Here is a 17963-nt window from a genome sequence, read left to right on the forward strand (position 1 = left end):
AAACAGGTTATTATTATCGTTTTAAGGAAATAGATGATGTTTTCCCAAGAGTTTTAATCAGGATTGAGTGTTGAAAAATGTATAATCCTCATTTCCATCTATCAAGGACATATTATGACTTATCTTTTTTTGTGCAATTTATGTAATGTATTGGATAAATAGTTTTAAACATTTAGCCATACTTTATAATTTTTGTGATAAACTCTACTTTCCCTTGGAGTATTATATTTGTTAATGTTAGCATTTCTGTGTTTTTATTGATAAGAGATTTAGTCTATAGTTTATTCAGGTTTTTCTTTTTTTTCATTTTTTATCCGTGTTCATTGTTCATATTCTGAGTTTATGGCACACTGAGTTTATCATCATTGGTCTGTGCCAGATACTAGTATGCATTTATTTATTTATCTGTTTGTTTATTCATTTATCTTTTTATTCCCATATCACTCCCATGAACTATCATTTTAACGTTTAAATATGTATTATTATATTAGATAAATATATAAAATAAATAAATAATAAATACTTGTCTGTCATATAAAATCATGTATCATCATCATGAGGTCAATTTATGTAAATTATATTTTGATATAGATCTCATTCTGTTATTACTTTTAAACTAAACACTGTTTGTTTAAGATCCATCCCTGTCACTGCATAGATGCATGCATACATTTAACCTCTTCAACTTCCTGCCACCACAATTTCGTCTGGTTTGTATCATGGTTATGCCAGTTCATTGTCTATTGTGAGATTTTCCATGTTTTTTTAATTTTTATTTTTTAATATTCTGGCACAATTTAACCTGTACAGAATACTTGTCCCTGGAAGGTTTGAAAAACTTTTTCTGTAAAATTCTTTCCACCTGATGCCATTTGGGGAATAGTTGTTAAAAGAAAATAAAAATCCAAACCAAACAAAACCCTTTCATCATGGTTGAGTTTGTTTTTGGCCTCTTATTTGAAAATTATTGCGAATTTTTTTGAGCAAAATAATGCTTTTCAAATCTAGTAGCATATACTTATCAATATTATTTTCTTGTAAATTCAAAACACTCCCTTAATTATGGTTACATTGCCTTTTATGTTTTGAATGTTTCACATTTGTGCTTTTGCTCTAGCTCTTTAAAAAGTTAAACTTCAACTCTCCTTTGCATATTTAATAAGGGAAGGGGCTTTCATTATTCTTTTTTTGTGTAATTAATCTTGTCCAGTACTTGTTATATTGTATTAGTTTTGTAAGAAAAGGAAATTAAGAGCGGTGCAGTGGTGGCTCAGTGGCAGAATTCTCTGCTGTGCCAGAGACAAAAAAAAAGGAAATTGGGTTCTTTATTTATCAATTAGACTACGTTTTTAGCTTTCTAAGTAAATTTGTTATAATTTTTCCTTTATCTATTTCTTCTACCTGCATTTTTAAAGGTTTGTTTCTTAGTCTCTCTCAGCATTTTGAATGGATATTTAGTTAACATACTTTTAGTCTGTCTTGTTTAATAATAACATCTAAATGCTATTAATTTATCTTTGGCCTCAGCCTCTAAAGTTTTACGTGTTCTGTTCTATTGTCATCATTTTCTAAATAATCTGTACTTGTAGTTTTGATTTCTTCTTTGTCTCAAGAGTTATTTAGGACAGTCTAATATTTCTAGTTTTTTTAAATTCTTCTGTTATGAATTTCTAGGTTTATACACTGTGATTAGAGAATGTGAGTATGACATCTGCATTGTTTCTACTTTTTGAAATATAGCAGGATTGTCACTGCGGCTTAACATGTGATTGATTTTTGTTAATGTTCCATGGAATTTCAAAAGAATGTGTATTATCTGAATATCTAAGTTTGATGTGTGTGTATTAAATCAAGCATATTACTGTACCATGCAAATTATCTATATCCTTTTTCTTTGTCTGCATGTATACACACATATGCTTGGCCTACTTGAGCTAATAAAGCCTGAAGAGATTATATTAATGATTCTCACTGTAATTACAGTTTGTAAATTTCTTCTCATTTTTTTAAAAATGTTTTTTGCTTTTTACATTTCACTGGTGGTATCTAATGACGCACCTTCCTACATTTCTTTAGTCATGTTCTCTAAGAGGCCGCAAAGCACAGGCATGCCACAAAGCAAAGCATGGTTCAATTTTACTTAATCAAGTTCAGCTGGTATTCTAGTAGGGGAACTTTAGACCCTATTCTATCTTTAGTTCAATCTTGGTTTTCAATGTATTGTGAATTTTCATAATGTTCTGTATCTTTGTTCCTTTGTTTATTCAGTCCTTCAATATATAGCCACTGCAGGCTCTTTCATTATATCTTCAAGGAATATTGAATCCATATTCTTGGAAATCCTTTCCGATTATTTGCTGCTCTTTCCCGTGGGAGGGTTATTGTTGCTCACTTCAAAGATACTAGGTTATGCCAAACGATTGGCTTTGGCCAATAGAATGAAGAGAAGGGGAATAGGCCACATTGAAATGTCAGGCTCTAAGTGTCATTGCATAATCTGCTGTGTTTTATTTCTCTCTGGCCTAAGAAAAGCATATCCAGATAGGACCTACTCTTTCAGCCACATTCCCTCAATAAAGATAACATGGAACATCATAGCCAAACTGTCAAGAACAGCTACTGTGAGAGAGAAAGAAGCCTTTGCATACACCTCTGAGATTTGGGCATGTTTGTTAATGCAGGTTAACTTATTGATAGCTGAATAATGCATATGTGTATCAGGCCAATGTTTTAGATACTGGAAATGTAATTAAGAGCTAAAACAAAAATTTTCCCTTCTCTTGTGACACTTATGGGAAGTTGGAAATGGCTATATGAAGAGCTGTTAGCTATCTGTCTTTTATAGGTCACAGTAATATTTAATAGTTTTCTTCATATAGAATCTGCACATTTCCTTTTAGCCTTTTCCAGAATATTTTGCATTTTTTGTTATTTGAATATAATTTGTTTCATTATGTTATCAATCTACTTGTGAATGGTATGTGGGAAATCTACAGATTTTTCTATTCATATATATATTATCTGGGCACTTTATTATGTTCTCACTTGCTAATAGATTTGTAGTGTTTTTTTGGATTTTCTAGGTGTGCAATAATAGTTCTAATAATAATTTCACTGCTTCTTTACATGATTGTAACTAATTTCTGGTTTTTTAGTTGGCCATTTAGGTAGTCTGATTTTCATAAAAATGTTAAATAATAATGGTGATAGCAAATGTTCTTGCCTTTTTGGTTTTAATAGAAGGTCCAATGTGTGAGTCTTAAAATAGGAGTTATATGTTTAAGACAGATGGTCTTTGCCATACTGAGAAGAAAATTTTCTGTTTGTAGTTTTCATTCTGAATGTAGGTTACAGTTTAATAAATGCCTTTTTGTTGTCGCTTGTTTATTGCATGTCTTTCTATGATGTATTTAAAAATATATTTCCTAATATTAAAATCCTTCAGGTTTCTTTGGTAATTCCTAATTGATTATGATGGACAATTTTTTAATATACTATTTTATTCCTTTGGGTCTTATTTAGGATTTTAGACTTTGTATTCATAATTGGCTTCATCTATAATTTTTTGTGTGTGGAGGTGCTATCTCTGTGACATTTTGGTTTCAAGATTATTCTTGATTGTATTGGACAGTTTAATTTAATCTTTTTTTTTTTTTACTATTTAGGAACAGTTTACATTGCTTGGGGATTATCTGTTCCTGGAAAATTTGAACTAACTTGATAATAAAACTCTCTGGGTGAACATCTCTTTTGGAGGTAATGCTTCAGTAACTTCCTCATTTTATTTGATGACTTAATTTTTCAGCTCAGGGTTTGTGCTTCTTGAGTCAACTCTGAAGTGGTCCCCTCTGACTAGGACTTGGATCTGAGTGGAGTCCATGATTTGTTGGAGAAGTCCATTACCTGATCAGATTAGACCATTAGCTGAATTCTACTTCTAGAATTTCAGTATTTTCTTGAGTGAAAATTTCATGCAAAGTCCTTATTAAGGTGCCTAATGGGCAGAGAGCTGGGATTCGACCAAAATCAGGTTGAATGCCTTTTATGCCTTCATTCATTATTACACACTTTGTAGGTACATTCGAATTTGGTTTGAGACTTACTTTCCTTGTAACATACATCAGGAAGTGAGTTTGCGGAGAGCAGACCTGGAGCCTTCACTAATCATTGGAACTTACCAGTTTTATTAGTTTGTTAATGCTGCTCAATGCAATGTACCAGAATTGGAACAACTTTTAAAAGAGGACTTTATTAAATAGCAAGTTTGCAGTTCTTATGCCATGAAAATTTCCAAATTAAAGCACCAGCATGAGGTTACCTACATTCAAGAAAGGCTGATGCTGTCTAGAAGGCCTCTATCAGCTGGGAAGACACCAGGCTGGCATATACTTGTCCTTGTTCCTGGTTCCTTTGCTTCCAGCTTCTGATGTCAGTGGTTTCCTCTCTAAGTATCTGTGTGCTTTCACTTAGCTCCCCTGGGACACAACACTGGGTTCTGGCTTGCTTAGCATCTCATGGGAAGGCACAGGGTGATATCTGCTAGGTTCTGACTGTCTAGACATCTGTTCTCTTATTGGCACTCCAAGCATCTCCAAACATCTGCGTCTCTGTCATCTCTGAAAACAACTGTTCTCCAAATGTCTGCATCTAAGGTTTCTTCAAAATGTTTTCCCATTGAAAGGACCCCAGTAAACTAATCAAGAACCACCTGGAATGGGTGGAGTCACATCCCCATCTAACCAAAAGGCTACAACCACAATTGGGAGTACCACATCTTCGTGGAGATAATCTAATCAAAAGGGTTTCCACCCTGCTATATTGAATCAGGATTAAAGGACATAACTTTTCTGGAGGTACATAACACTTTCAAACTAGCATACCAGTGTTCAACAAAAACAAACCTGAAAATTACAGGCAACCAAATTGGTTTAGGTTGGTTGGTTCTCAACAGTCCTCTTGCTATATGAATGGAGCTGAGAAGAGAGGACTCTGGCTGCCTCGAAAAAATACTCCCTTCACAGAGAAGAGAGAGCTACCCTTGCAACCAAGCCTGCATCCCCAAGTGCCACCGAGAGAAGGGAAGGCAGAAAGTTTTTCCTATTGATCTTTGGACTGAGGGCACTCTCTCTGTCAATGTGTAGGCCACCAACTGTCTTTCTTAATCTACTCCGTGAGCCATATTGAGTTGAGTTTTCAAATTCTGTTAACATATTTGTTCCAATCTTCCTAACATTGAGGTTTTTGGGGGAATTTTTCCATGTTAGCATTTTCTGTGGCTTTAATAGTATTGACCTGGGAAAAAGAGAGCTGCTCTGTAGAAGGTGACATACATCAAAAGTTGTTTTGTCTCCTAGTTCTGCCTTTCTGCCTTTTCCTCCTTCCCTGTCTGAGGACCAGCAGGGTGCCATCGCATCTGGTGGGAGCAGATTATGGTGAAGCAAAAGTCCTGGTGGGCCATCGCTTAGCTTACCAGGGTGGCAAGAGCAAAGGCTTTTCTGAGATATTATTTGTGGGTTTAGGGCCTCTCTGCACACTTGTGGTCTCATGCCCAAGGCCTCTCTGTAAACTTCTTCAGGGATCCCCAGCTGTCTTTATGGCTCACCACTCTTATTATCTCCTGAAGGCTTGGCAGCTTATAAAATAGCTGTTTTGGCCAAAGCTGTATAATAAAGAATCATATTTGACTCTCAACTTTTCGCCTCCTTTCTTGCTAGCTAAATAATGTGACATTTCGGATTTGGAATCTTCAAGTCTAGCTTACATTTTTGGCCTTTACTAATTTTATCAAGGTCTTAGTGGGATGCTTGTCAGTTTCCAAAGTGCTTTGATATGATCTCATCTTATTCTCACAATAAGTTGCTTTTTTTGCTCATTTTTCATGGCGATAACTCACAGAAGTTACTGGAGGCACAGGGGCGACTTGGCCAAAGTCACACAGATAGCGCTAAAGCCAGGAACTGAATTCAGGTCGGCTGACTGTCGGCCCGGCTCCTTTCCATTAGGTCATTCTGCTCTCCTGTTCCCCCTGGTCAAGCCAAGCCTCAGCTCTTACTCAAGATCTCAAAATACCCTCACCTCCTCCTCACAGCCTTCCCAGATTAAGCAGATAATAATAACCGACAGCTTTCTGTTACACTGCCCTCTCTGGTGTAGATCAGGATCCGGGAAATCACCATTTGTGGGCAAAATCTGGCCCTTTGGTCTGTTTTTGCCTGGCCTGTGAGCTGAGAATGGTTTTTATATTTGTTAAAGGGTTATATAAAAAAAGGAGACAAGGGGACAGAGACCTATGTCACTTGCAAATCCTCAATTATTTATTATCTGGCCCTTTACAGAAAAAGTTTGCCATCCCTTTGTCTAGGATAGCTTTTAAAATTCACTTACCTTTCATCTATATTTATTATGATGATTTGAGGGTCTAAATATTTATTTAATGTAGGTTTAGGATTGTTGTTGGAAATTCAAAGTTCTTGCTTGTTCTCCCCTGATGTTTGTCTTTCCCTTTCTTTCAGGCTCTGAGGAATTAGATATAACATGGAACAAACTATCCCTTACAATTTATTTGGAAAGGCAGGAGGACACTGGCATCAAATACATATTTGTTCATCCTACATGCCCAGTGAATAGTATCTCCAGGAAGTGCCAATGTGGTTTGTGTTCAAAGGCAGAGAGATTCTTGAGGACTAGAAAGTAAGCTCTATGGTGGCAGGGAACATATCTTTCCTGTTTGGTGCTGCTCCTAGCATTTAGCCCAAGTGCCTGAAAAATACATGTTGATTGATAAATTAAGTCCAAATTACTTGAGGAAGACTTTGCACAGGAAATGGGACTTTTACTGAGATGCGAAGAAGGGGTAAGATATACATACGCACGTAGGAGTAGAGATTGTACTTGGGGCAGGTGGCAGATAAAAGAAGACAGAAACCAGTGAATGTCTTCCTCACAGTAGTCATTATAATTGAAATGAATTAAAAATTGCTGCATTTAATTTTTGATTCAGCAAAAAAAGGCAAGCCACCAAGTGACTTTGGCTTGTTCATTGTGTATCCCCAGTAGCTGAGTGGGTGCCTGTATCATAACAGGAACTTCATTTCTATTTGTTCAATGGAATGATGGTCTAGAGAAAGCAGATTAGGGTCTGAGAATGGGGACTCTTCAGCGTCAGACTAAGAATCTTGAATTATATCCTATAGTCCAGGAGTTAACAAATGATAGCCCGTGGACCAGACCCACCTATTAGGTTTACATATTGTCTGTAGCTTCTGTCACACTACAATTGCTGACCTGAGTAGCTTTAACAGTGATGGTATGTGTCTACTTGGCTCATAGACTAAGCCATTTACTGTCTGTACAGATAAAGTTTGCCAACCTCTGTCATAGGTGGTAGAGGGCGACATGGGAAAGTCTAGTGCTTTCATGAAGTTGGTGCTGGATTTCTAAATGATTGGGAGGCTTGGGACCACAGCACGAAGCAAATCTACAGAAATCCCAATTCCAAGTCCCTCTCCATCCCAGAGACTCCTCAGGCATCCCTCTATTGGCCTAGAATCATCCGTGTCCCACTCAGGGAGGTGTCCAATTCTTAAGAAACACTGTGGGGTCTGCTCATGTCTAAATAGCTCCCACACATCCTGTTTTATAACTTTCCAAGAGAGATCTAGCAGATATTTCCTCAGAGATTTCCCACCGTCTTTATTCCTCATCACTCTCTTATCTTCTGAAGGCTAGCAGTTTATAAAATGGCTATCTGGCCAAAGTTGCATAACAGACAACTGCATTTGCTATTCAGCTTTTCTCCCCTTCTCCTGGCAGGTGGAGTATGCGGCATTTTGAAATTTGAATCTTCATGTTTCAGTTTATATTTTGGCCTTTTCCAATTTTATCAGTAAATTATCACCCAGACAGCTTCATAGGGAATTTTCTGGGTGTTCTTTAGGTACTCTTTAGGCTCTAAGAATTTTAGGCCAATAGGTGCAGTTCATAAGATGGCTGGAAAGACTTAACAGTGCTTCTGAAGGTGAGACCTCCTCAAGAAAGTGACCTTTACAGCCCAGGCGTGTGATGTTCTGTGTGATTCGCCCTGTTTAGCTGTGCCTGATGCTCTATAAATATTCCTTGTATATGTTCTTTTACTTTATTTTCATTATGTGATATTCTTTAAACCTATTGATTACTGTTGGGACTCCTATATTGCCCAGTTACAATTCTTTAATTTACATTTTAATGTTCTAAACAGATTATGATTGTAGAAACTTTGGCAGAAAATAGGGTCACAATATTTGGGGTGAAAGGTGCAAGTGTGTGAATCAGTCACGAAGTCAAGTATTTAAGCATGAAATTTCATGGGACAGCATTTATTATCTCTTGAAGCTACATAAGCCAATGTCAGATAAAGCCTGGATATTGATAATTCAGGGGATTCTGATAATACAAAGAATTCTAATCACATCCTGTGTACCCACCTTCCCATCTTCTGCCCTATCCTACCTTATTAGGATTCTACAGTTTTCAGAATAATCTATCCCAAACATGGGCCTTCTTACTCAGATTTCTAATATTTGAAAATTTGCTTCCATTGGACTTTTTCCTAAAATCTGAGGATTTTGGTTTGAGGAGGAATGAGAAACAGGGTGTTTTAGCAGGATGGGAACCAGGACACAGCCGATTCTGGAAAGAGCGTTTGCCCTCCCTCCATCCTTCTTGACCTGACTGAACTGGGAGTTGAGCATTTTACTTACTTACACAGTAATTAAGGCTCCCACCTGGGAATATAGAGACTAGCAATAACCCCACTAAGTTTGAGGGACCTAAAAGCATTTGGCAGACTGATCTGGTCCCAGAATGGCCAGAGTTTTGGAAAAGAAAACACCCAAGCCTCTGACAGGCAACTTACCCTAAGGCAAGAGGGGTTCTAAATGATCAAGTAGAAGACCAAGCCACGAAAGGATACTGTAGGTTCTGGCCATCTTCCCTAATACCAGAAATTCCCTGCCCCAGTCGCCTTGGTAGTGGCAGAATGAGATTTGTTCCAAAGCATTAAGTTAGATGACTTTTTGTATATCTAGGAATGTTGTGTACACTTTGACCCAGCCACACTATTTTTTTCATGTAAAATATGACATCATTCTGTTTAATGTTAATGCATAGTGAGAAGGTATATAGTGTGAAAGATTTTATTTTATGTACATGCTACTTTTTCCACATGAGTAAGTGGCCATGTGGGACTGCAAGTGAATTGAACAGCTGAATCATTCATATCTGAGATACTTTGGGGGCTTGGGGCATTTTACTGTGGAGCTGCCCCTTGACTGAATGTGGATGGAAGGAGGGATGAAATGCTGGAGCTAGGCTTCAAAGTCAGGAGGAGCAGGTGGTTGGAATGGGTTGTCGGGACACCAACACATCCTGCCTTATTATTGTTGGGCGCTGTGTGCGGGATAATGCCCCGGGTTGCAAATCCACCTGGGAGGATTCCTGGATTCCTGATTCCTAGAATGCAGTCAGGGATTCTAGGAATTTTCACAATGACATAGATTAACTTGTGGAAAAGACTGGGTTTCCTGCCAGTTGAACAGTTGGGGGATCAGAGCATTGAGATTTGGGTGCATAAATAATATGAGTTCTTCTCACAAGCTGGTAAAGTTAGGGCTATTTTAGCAGCATGTAGATTTTGAGTCATGACTAAGGAAACTTAATAAAAAAAGACTGGGACGTAGGAAGAAAAGTAGGCAGTAAAGCAAACGACGGAGCAGAGTAGGAGTTTCTACCCTGCAGCCTTGGGAAGGATGGCAGAGGATGAGCAAAACAAATGTCAGGCTGGAAACTTTACCTGGTACATGTGGGAAGGAAGATGACACTTGTATAAGACAGGTCATCCAAACCCTTCCAGAGGGCTCTGTTCTGACCTGATATGCATTGGCATGAAAATACCATGGTTGGAGCTAGTTCTATATGATGCCCCAGAGTGAACTGAACAACATAAATGAAAGTCATCTGAAGTATTTTCTGTTGCGAGCAACTAGGATATTTTGCACCTCTGAGACAACAGTAGCTCAATAATGTTTGGAAAAAGTAATGTGTCCAAGAAATGGAATCCTACTAGCCTGGCCCATTCTGTGTGGAAACATAAAACAGAATGATGCAGTTTATTACAGGAAAATGCAAAATTCAGATGGGTTGAAGTGTGGATTGCTCTATTTAGCTGTGCAAAATGAATCAGTTAACTTTCTTATGTGTTCTTAAGTGATCTCATTTTGCTCTTGGGTGACCTCTCCCATCACCTTTCTTCCTCGGTAGCTCAAAAAGAAGTCATTTCTTTTCTTTTGCTTTTTTGCATCATTACTCTTTCCTCACTCAGCATTCTCACACAAGATATGTTAATAAATTAATATATAGTGTCTATGTTTTTATCTGTACATATATGATTCAAAACATTATATATGTACAAATAAACACCCACACACATATGGGAAGGGGCTAGATTTTTAAAGTTGTGATGATACACATTTCTGTGTCTTGGTTTTTCACTCACTTATGCCTAATGGACATTCCTCCAAGTCAACAAGTTATCACTGTACTTTTAATGGTTCTGTAATGTTTCTCTGTGTAAATGGACTCAGCCATTCTTCTACTGAGCTACATTCAATTTATTTTCAGGTTTTTTTCCTACAAATAGTGCTGCAGTATACATTCGTGTGCATATCGTCTTACAAACTCGTGCGTCCAAGTGGCTTCCTCCTTGGGATGAGAGGGAGATGTGGATTCTGATGAAACTCTCATTAAGGTAGTTTCTAATTTGGTTAAATTAAGCTGAGTCTAAAATGAGCCAGAGGTTGTGGGTTTCCTACTCTGTGTCAATCCATTTTCACAATCTGATTGATATGTACCATTAAGAAATTATGTTAATTCATTTGTCCATCCATCCAGGCATTGTTGCAACATCTGGGCAACTAGATATGTTCTAAGACTGACAGAAGATATAACATATATGTGAAAGGGGCTGTAATATAGTTGGGAGATGAGCCATATAGCTATTTAATAGTAGTGGCTGGTAGAAGATTGGACTAAAATTTAGGACACTGACCAGGGTTCTGTCCCAGCCTTTGTCTGCTTTTTCCTGGTTGCAGGACCTTAGAGAGGGCAGCCTGCCTCTCTAGGCCTCCCTTTCTTTATCTGTAAAATGTGGAATGGTCCTGGGTCAGGTGTCAAATACCAGAGACCTGCAGGCCAAATCTTGTCTGACTCCTCATAGTTAAAAAAATAAATCCAAATTTTAAAATCAGCTAATCTCTCAAAAAAATATGGAATTTCACCTTTTCTCAAAAACAAGGGGAAGATCTGATAACACTTTGTCTACATGGAGTCTCTCAAGGCAAAGACTGGCTAAAGGTGGGTTGTTGTTACCCACTTGGAGAGGAAACTTGCTCTGCATCCTATCACAATCCTGCCATTTCCTCAAGTCCTCCTCAGAGTTGAGACACGGCTGCCAAATACCATTGTGCTCGGGTGGTGGATTTTTTTCTTGTGTTAGAATAATACATTTTTTGCACCTGTGTCAAAAGGGGGAATACAAAAGACAGATTGAGAGGACTGTACATATGAGAGGAATGTATGTTTCAAAAGAAATGAAAGAGATTGTAGAGAAAGAGGCAAAGTGAGGAACATTTTGAGGTGTTTCATATGCAAACAGAGGCCCTCTGTTTAAAACAATACTTGAGCCACTTCTCTTGTTGTGTGGCCTGTGTGGGATCTGAAGGCATTTGCATTTGCGTCCCTTGTTATCCTTCAGGTGCTTCCAGCCATAACTTTTTCTGCAAGGCTGCAAAATGGATGTCAAGAGAGTGGCAGGATCTAGGAATTTAGGGGTCATCAAAATGGTCTGTTGGGGAGGAGGGAGCAGCCAGGGGAAGGGGGACTGGATTGGGCAGCAGGACCTGCCATGCTGGAAGCCCACTTCCTGGGGCTGGGGAATCCTGCTGGTGCTGAGCGGCAGCCTGCCCTCAGGGCCACACCTCTGCCCCCATGATCCCCTGTCTCTGTCAGACACGGGTTTGTCAAGTCACACCTGAGGAGGGCGTGTCTGGAGCCAGACATGAGAAGGAAAAAAAAGGCAGGAAGAGTAGACCTTGCTATTCAGAGAAACTTCCTTGTCCCTGCAAAGACAGTGTCTTGGAAGGCTGATGGTCTATATGGTTTCTGGCACATCGTTTTAATAAAAAGAAGTGAAGGAAACTATAAAGCCTTCAAACTCTAAACACAATGAGCTGGCAATGGAAGACGCAGTTAAGTCATTCCATTAATATGCCAGGCTCCGAATAACACCATCTGTTCCTGCAAGGCAGCTAGATCAGGATGAAAAACAAGAAAGAAACCTTAGGTTTCAATGCACACTGATTTACTGACTGGAGACTTGGAACTTCTGAGTTTTGTAGATATCATCCATAGCATGTTGCTGCCTGAGTGCAGACCACACTGGGCTGGGTGTAGTAGTGAGTGAGTCAGAGGGAAATGGCCCCTGATTTCTGTGGTTTACCCATGTACGGAAACAAACAGCGTGTTAAAAAAAAAAAAAAAAAAGAGCTGTGGGATTTCCTGGCAGGAGGGCCAAATCCTAAAAGACTCCTTCCATTTGTTTAGGAGAGGTTCTAAATACCCCTGTATTAGTAGATCCACAAACATTTGCCCCTGGTAACAGTACAGAGATGGCTCTAAATCTCTTCTTTCCAGATACTTAGTTCTTCTGAGCCCATCAGAGAGAAATCCTCAAATACATGTTGATTGTTCTTAACACTTAACTTCCTTCCAACCAAGAGGTAGACCTGCCTGCCTTCAAGAAATCTAGTGTGGTTGGAGTGGTCCATTTGTCACCAAAAGTTGTTTATCACATCCTTCCCCTACAGCTTCCATGCCAAATTCAAACTGTCTAGATTTGAACTCAAGGCTTTCCAAGATCTCTATTTTGACCATCATCTTCTCCAAAAACATTCAGCATTGTTTATATTTCATTCACAGAGTTTCCTCTACCTAGATCACCCTGCCCTGTACCTATGCAAATCCTGCATGTTCTTCAGTGATCACTCCCCCTAGGGCACACATCCCATTTCAGGCACAATGAGGCTTCTCTCTTTTCATGGTGCCTGAGGTTGTCAAGACTCTTAATTTGCTGCAGTGTCACATGTATATTCCTTCACCATCTCACTGTGGTAGATGACACTTAAAGGCGTATTGAATAAATGCAACCATTTGTTCAGCATCTACTGGTTTATTTGGTTCCTGGTATTTGGCTGTGGGGCATATAATGAAGACCCTCTCTATCTTTAAGTGTATAGGGAGAAAAGCCACATCCCACACCATCACACTGTTGCAGGCATTCCATTGTCCCATACAGTTTGAAATACAGGACGCTGAAAATAAACACACTTACCTATTAGTTACCAGGCTTCACTGATTTCTTCTGCATCACTAATTCATCTTTTCTATGTCCATGATTTCCTGTAAAATGAGCCCCTCATTTAGTTCCTAAAGTCTAAATTTTTGAAGCACTCTTCTATTTGGCCTTAACCTCCCGTACCTGAAATACTGGAGAAGATTTCTGCAATTTTCCCTACTTAAGGTAGAAAAGCTTAGCTTCTCCTGTAGGTGATTTTGTCAAGGGTCTAAAATACAAACAACTCAGTTTAACATTCAAAACACCTTTCCTTTCCCGAGTGTGGTCTCATGGTAGGCAAGACTAGGTTTGAATTCTGGGGTTAATACTATTTAACGAGGTAACTTTGAGCTAAGCACTTCCTCTTTCTAATTCTCAATTTCCTCATTTATAAAATGGGGATAATTGTACACAAGCCATAGGGTTGTTGTGACTAACAACAACCTTTGCTTTACCTGTGAATAAGGTCAAGCAAATCCTTGGCACAATGCTTAATGCATGTTAGCTTTTAAGTTATTACAGCGATCCCTCCATTTGATATAAAACATTGATTTTTTTATTTCTAATATTCATAAAAGTTGGCTCATTTTAAAACATTTTGATATAAGTATTGTGATGTATAAAGGCGAATATGTCTATTCCCCACCCCACCCCGGGTGGTCAATTAGCTGATGAAGTAGTCTAAATCTGAACCTATACATTTGTCTGATTAGTGAAAAGAATGGTAGAAGTCATTTTAGATTGGTGAAAGCCATGGTGTTAAAATTATATGATTAATGAAAGATAATTAATCACAGGGTCCTCCAACCTGAAAAAGGTAGAAGAAACCAACAGAGCCTGCAGGCTATGTCAGCCAGCAGCACTTAATGTCTAGAGCCCATTGGCTGGCCTCCCTCTGCCTGCAAGGCCTGCAGACATGCCCGTCCTCTTCCAAGCAAAGCAGTGGCTTATATGCAAGGGGCCAGTGGGTACACCTGAGGCCACCTCAACCAAGCTACAGTCTGTGAGCTAATATTACCATATGCCTGCTGGCCAATAAACTTCTGGAACTTGGTCTAAGACTTCATTAGAGCTGATAGTGAGATTACAGAGTTAAAAACAAACAAACAAAAAAACTCACCTCTTTCCAACCAGGAGAACCACATAAGAATCTGACTTCTCCTGGATTGCCAGATTGGTTTAGACTGGTTTGCTTCACCAAGTCTCCTCCATCCCCATTAGATTTGCTAATTTCTTCCTCAACCAGTTTTTGCCCTTTACCTTCCTCAAAGCCTCAGGTCAAAATTTAGCTTGTATAGTAAGTTTCCTTTATATGCTATATAAACAGTAAGGTAGCATATTGATGGAAGATGCTTTGAAAACCGTATGTCATCAAGAAAAATATGAACTTAAGTTATGAAAACTCTACTAAAAATATTACAGATGATTTATTGACTTTAAAATAAATAATAACATTTATATAATTTTTTGTTGTTGAGGAAAATACTGAGATTCTATGTTGTATTTTGAAAATATTTCTATTATAATTCAAATAGGAAGAAGACAGATTTTTTTCCCGACTTCAAAAAACTATATGAATAGTTTTTTTTTTAAATAGTGGTTGAACTCATTGCTACTCATTTAATGATTATATATAATTTGCTACCTCAAACAGGTAAACAAATATTATAAACCAGGGAATAATAAAAAACATGACAGATAACCGGTATTATGGTAGGTATTCTAGTTTGCTAGCTGCTGGAATGCAATATACCAGAAATGAAATGGCTTTTAAAAAGTGGAATTTAATAAATTGCTAGTTTACAGTTTTAAGGCCGAGAAAATGTCCCAGTTACAACAAGTCTATAGAAATGTCCAATCAAAGGCATCCAGGGAAAGATACCTTGGTTCAAGAAGGCTGATGAAGCTCAGGGTTTCTCTCTCAAGTGGAAGGGCACATGGCAAACACAGTCAGGATTTCTCTCTCATCTGGGAAGGCACATGGTGAACACGGTTGGTGTTCCTCTCTCATCTGGAAGGGCTCATGGTGAACATGGCATCATCTGCTAGCTTCTTCTCCTGGCTTCCTGTTTCATGAAGCTCCCTGGGAGATATTTTCCTTCTTCATCTCCAAAGGCTGCTGGCTGTTGGACTCTGCTTCTTGTGGCTATGTCATTCTGCTCTGCTCTCTCTGAATCTCTTCCATTCTCCAAAATGTTTCCTCTTTTATAGGACTCCAGAAACTTATCAAGACCCAGCCAAATGGGCAGGGACATGTTGTCCCCTAATCCAGTTCAACAACTACTCTTGATTAAATCACACCTCCAGGGAGATGATCTGATTACAGTTTCAAACATAACAGTATTGAATAGGGATTATTCTGCCTTTATGAAATGAAGTTTAAATTGAAACATGGCTTTTCTAGGGGACATACAGCCTTTCAAACCAGCACAGTAGATAAAGTAGAATTTCACAGGGGAATTTCTTATAAATAGACTACTGCTCAGACACAGAATAAAGTATGTATATGGCAAGAGAGGACCTGGTTTAATGTTTAAATTCTTAGTAAGTTCAAGGTAAATGCCTTGCAAATATTTTCTAGCCATTACTGTTATCTATATTACAAGGAAGAATGGCTCTGTGGATTGTGTTTTTAAAGCTTTGTACCAATAGCTCAACCTTACTCAGTCTTCTGCTGTTGCAAACCTGGTGTTCTTTGACATCAATTTTAATTTTAATTGGTTCTAAGTTAAAGAATTTGTATCCTATGATTTTCCATTCTACATCTCATAGTTAATAACTGTATTTTATTGAGCTGTTTCCAACTCCCATATCCCTTCTCCTTCCAACCTCCATCTACCACCCTAACCAAGGCTCCAGGATGTTCCCTGGGAATGAGGCTGAGACCAGGATGGTTTTTCGTCTATGCATTTATAAACTCGGTGTTCTCTGATCATTGCCTGCTTCTGGTTCTTCTCATTTTCATAACAATGCTGCTTCCCCTGGAGAGAGACTGCCGAGGGGAAAGGAGTGTGTGGTTAGGGAGGCACAAAGATTAAAAATAGTGGCCCACTAAGTGCATCCACTCATTTAATCCTCATCACAGACACAGCATGTATGGTGTATCATCCGGCATTATTCCCATTTCATCCCCGAGGTTGCTGAGGTTCAGAGGAGACTGTATGACCTGCCCAGTGTAACAGAATCGAAATTCAGTCATACCCCACCTTTCTCCAAGACAGAATTGCACATTAGCCAGACACAGAGACCACAGGCCTCCATGCTCTGTCTCTGAGTCCACACTTTGCCATTATACCTCACTGCAGAAATGAGATAGAGAAAGGTACACTGCTGAGTGTGAATTTTTACCAGAAGCTGGGATCTACAGATAGCCTATCCCAGGGGAGCCATTTAAATACCATAAACTGTGGGGAAAACATACATATTAAAAATTTGAACAACTGACACACTGAATCACCTAAAAGGCAAAGGAATTCCAAAGACTAGACATTTATTTCAAATGAACACCAATGAGCTAATCTCATGGCAGGGCTGGAAGACCTCAAAAGACGACTGGTTGCTCAAGCTCTTTAGTCAATGCGTGCCCACCGTTCCTTTCTACCTAGACCTCTCCATCTGCTTTCTTCTGAATGTGTTTCTGAAGACTGCTCTTCTGGATTCTTTGTCTTTGCTAGCTAGTAAGCTGAGGGCTTTTGATTTTCAACTCTGTAACTATTTTTGATCTTCATCACCGCTTCTTCTCTGGCTCTGAATACGACATTTTAAAATAGCTTCAAGCTTTCTGGGGGCTATTAACTTTCAGTGTGATGGTTTTGTTCCCTACCCTTGCCATGCTTACATATTTTTTTCAAAGTTCTATTTTCAAACATTAAATAGCTATGTGATGAGCATCTTTCCAATTGTACCCTATTCTATGGAGAGAGGCTGGAAGCATGTCCATTTTTTTAGGCCAGTGGGGAGAGAAGGGACTGGAATAGAGAAAGCAAGCTTAAAATGAGTTGGCTGCATATTAATATGGCCTGGCCCCTTGAGACAGTGAGGTGGCTGGTGATTTACCCGACAATTATGAAGGACTCATTAGAAACATCTGGGGCTCACTGAGTCATCATAGCATTGTTAGGAAAGGATCACCATTAGGACAGGAGCTGGTCCGGGAGGGAAGGAGGTAAACCAGCAGGTGATGGGAAATTGTTGTGGATCCCAGACAGCCATGAAGCCACTTTGGTCATTCTGGGACACAAGGAAAATTTAAAGAGCCCATTGAGTTGAGAGTTCAGTGGTGTCAGTGAAGTGGCCATTGGCCATGTATAGGCTATCATAGCATTTCAGTTCACAGATAATGATGGCTTCTCAGCTGAGAATAAATTGACCTACAGAAGGAAGAGTAATGAATCAATAGAATGCTTGAGACTAGGAGCTGAACTGGAATTTTGCATTCCTGAACTTAAGAAGAGTTCATTTTATGCCTGTAGATTTTTTTCTTTTTTCTTTTTTAATGCTTTTTATTTGCTATTATTTAGTATAGAGTACCCAGATA

General features: G+C 38.7%; 1 protein-coding gene across 16 annotated transcripts in view; it reads left to right on the forward strand.

Moving 5' to 3' along the window:
• The window catches only part of MYOCD (myocardin), a 510995-nt gene that overhangs the window by 55756 nt on the left and 437276 nt on the right, over positions 1-17963 (forward strand). The gene's annotated exons all lie outside the window — the stretch shown is intronic.

Source organism: Tamandua tetradactyla, chromosome 6, assembly GCF_023851605.1.
Source record: "Tamandua tetradactyla isolate mTamTet1 chromosome 6, mTamTet1.pri, whole genome shotgun sequence".
In the NCBI taxonomy this organism is placed as follows: domain Eukaryota; kingdom Metazoa; phylum Chordata; class Mammalia; order Pilosa; family Myrmecophagidae; genus Tamandua; species Tamandua tetradactyla.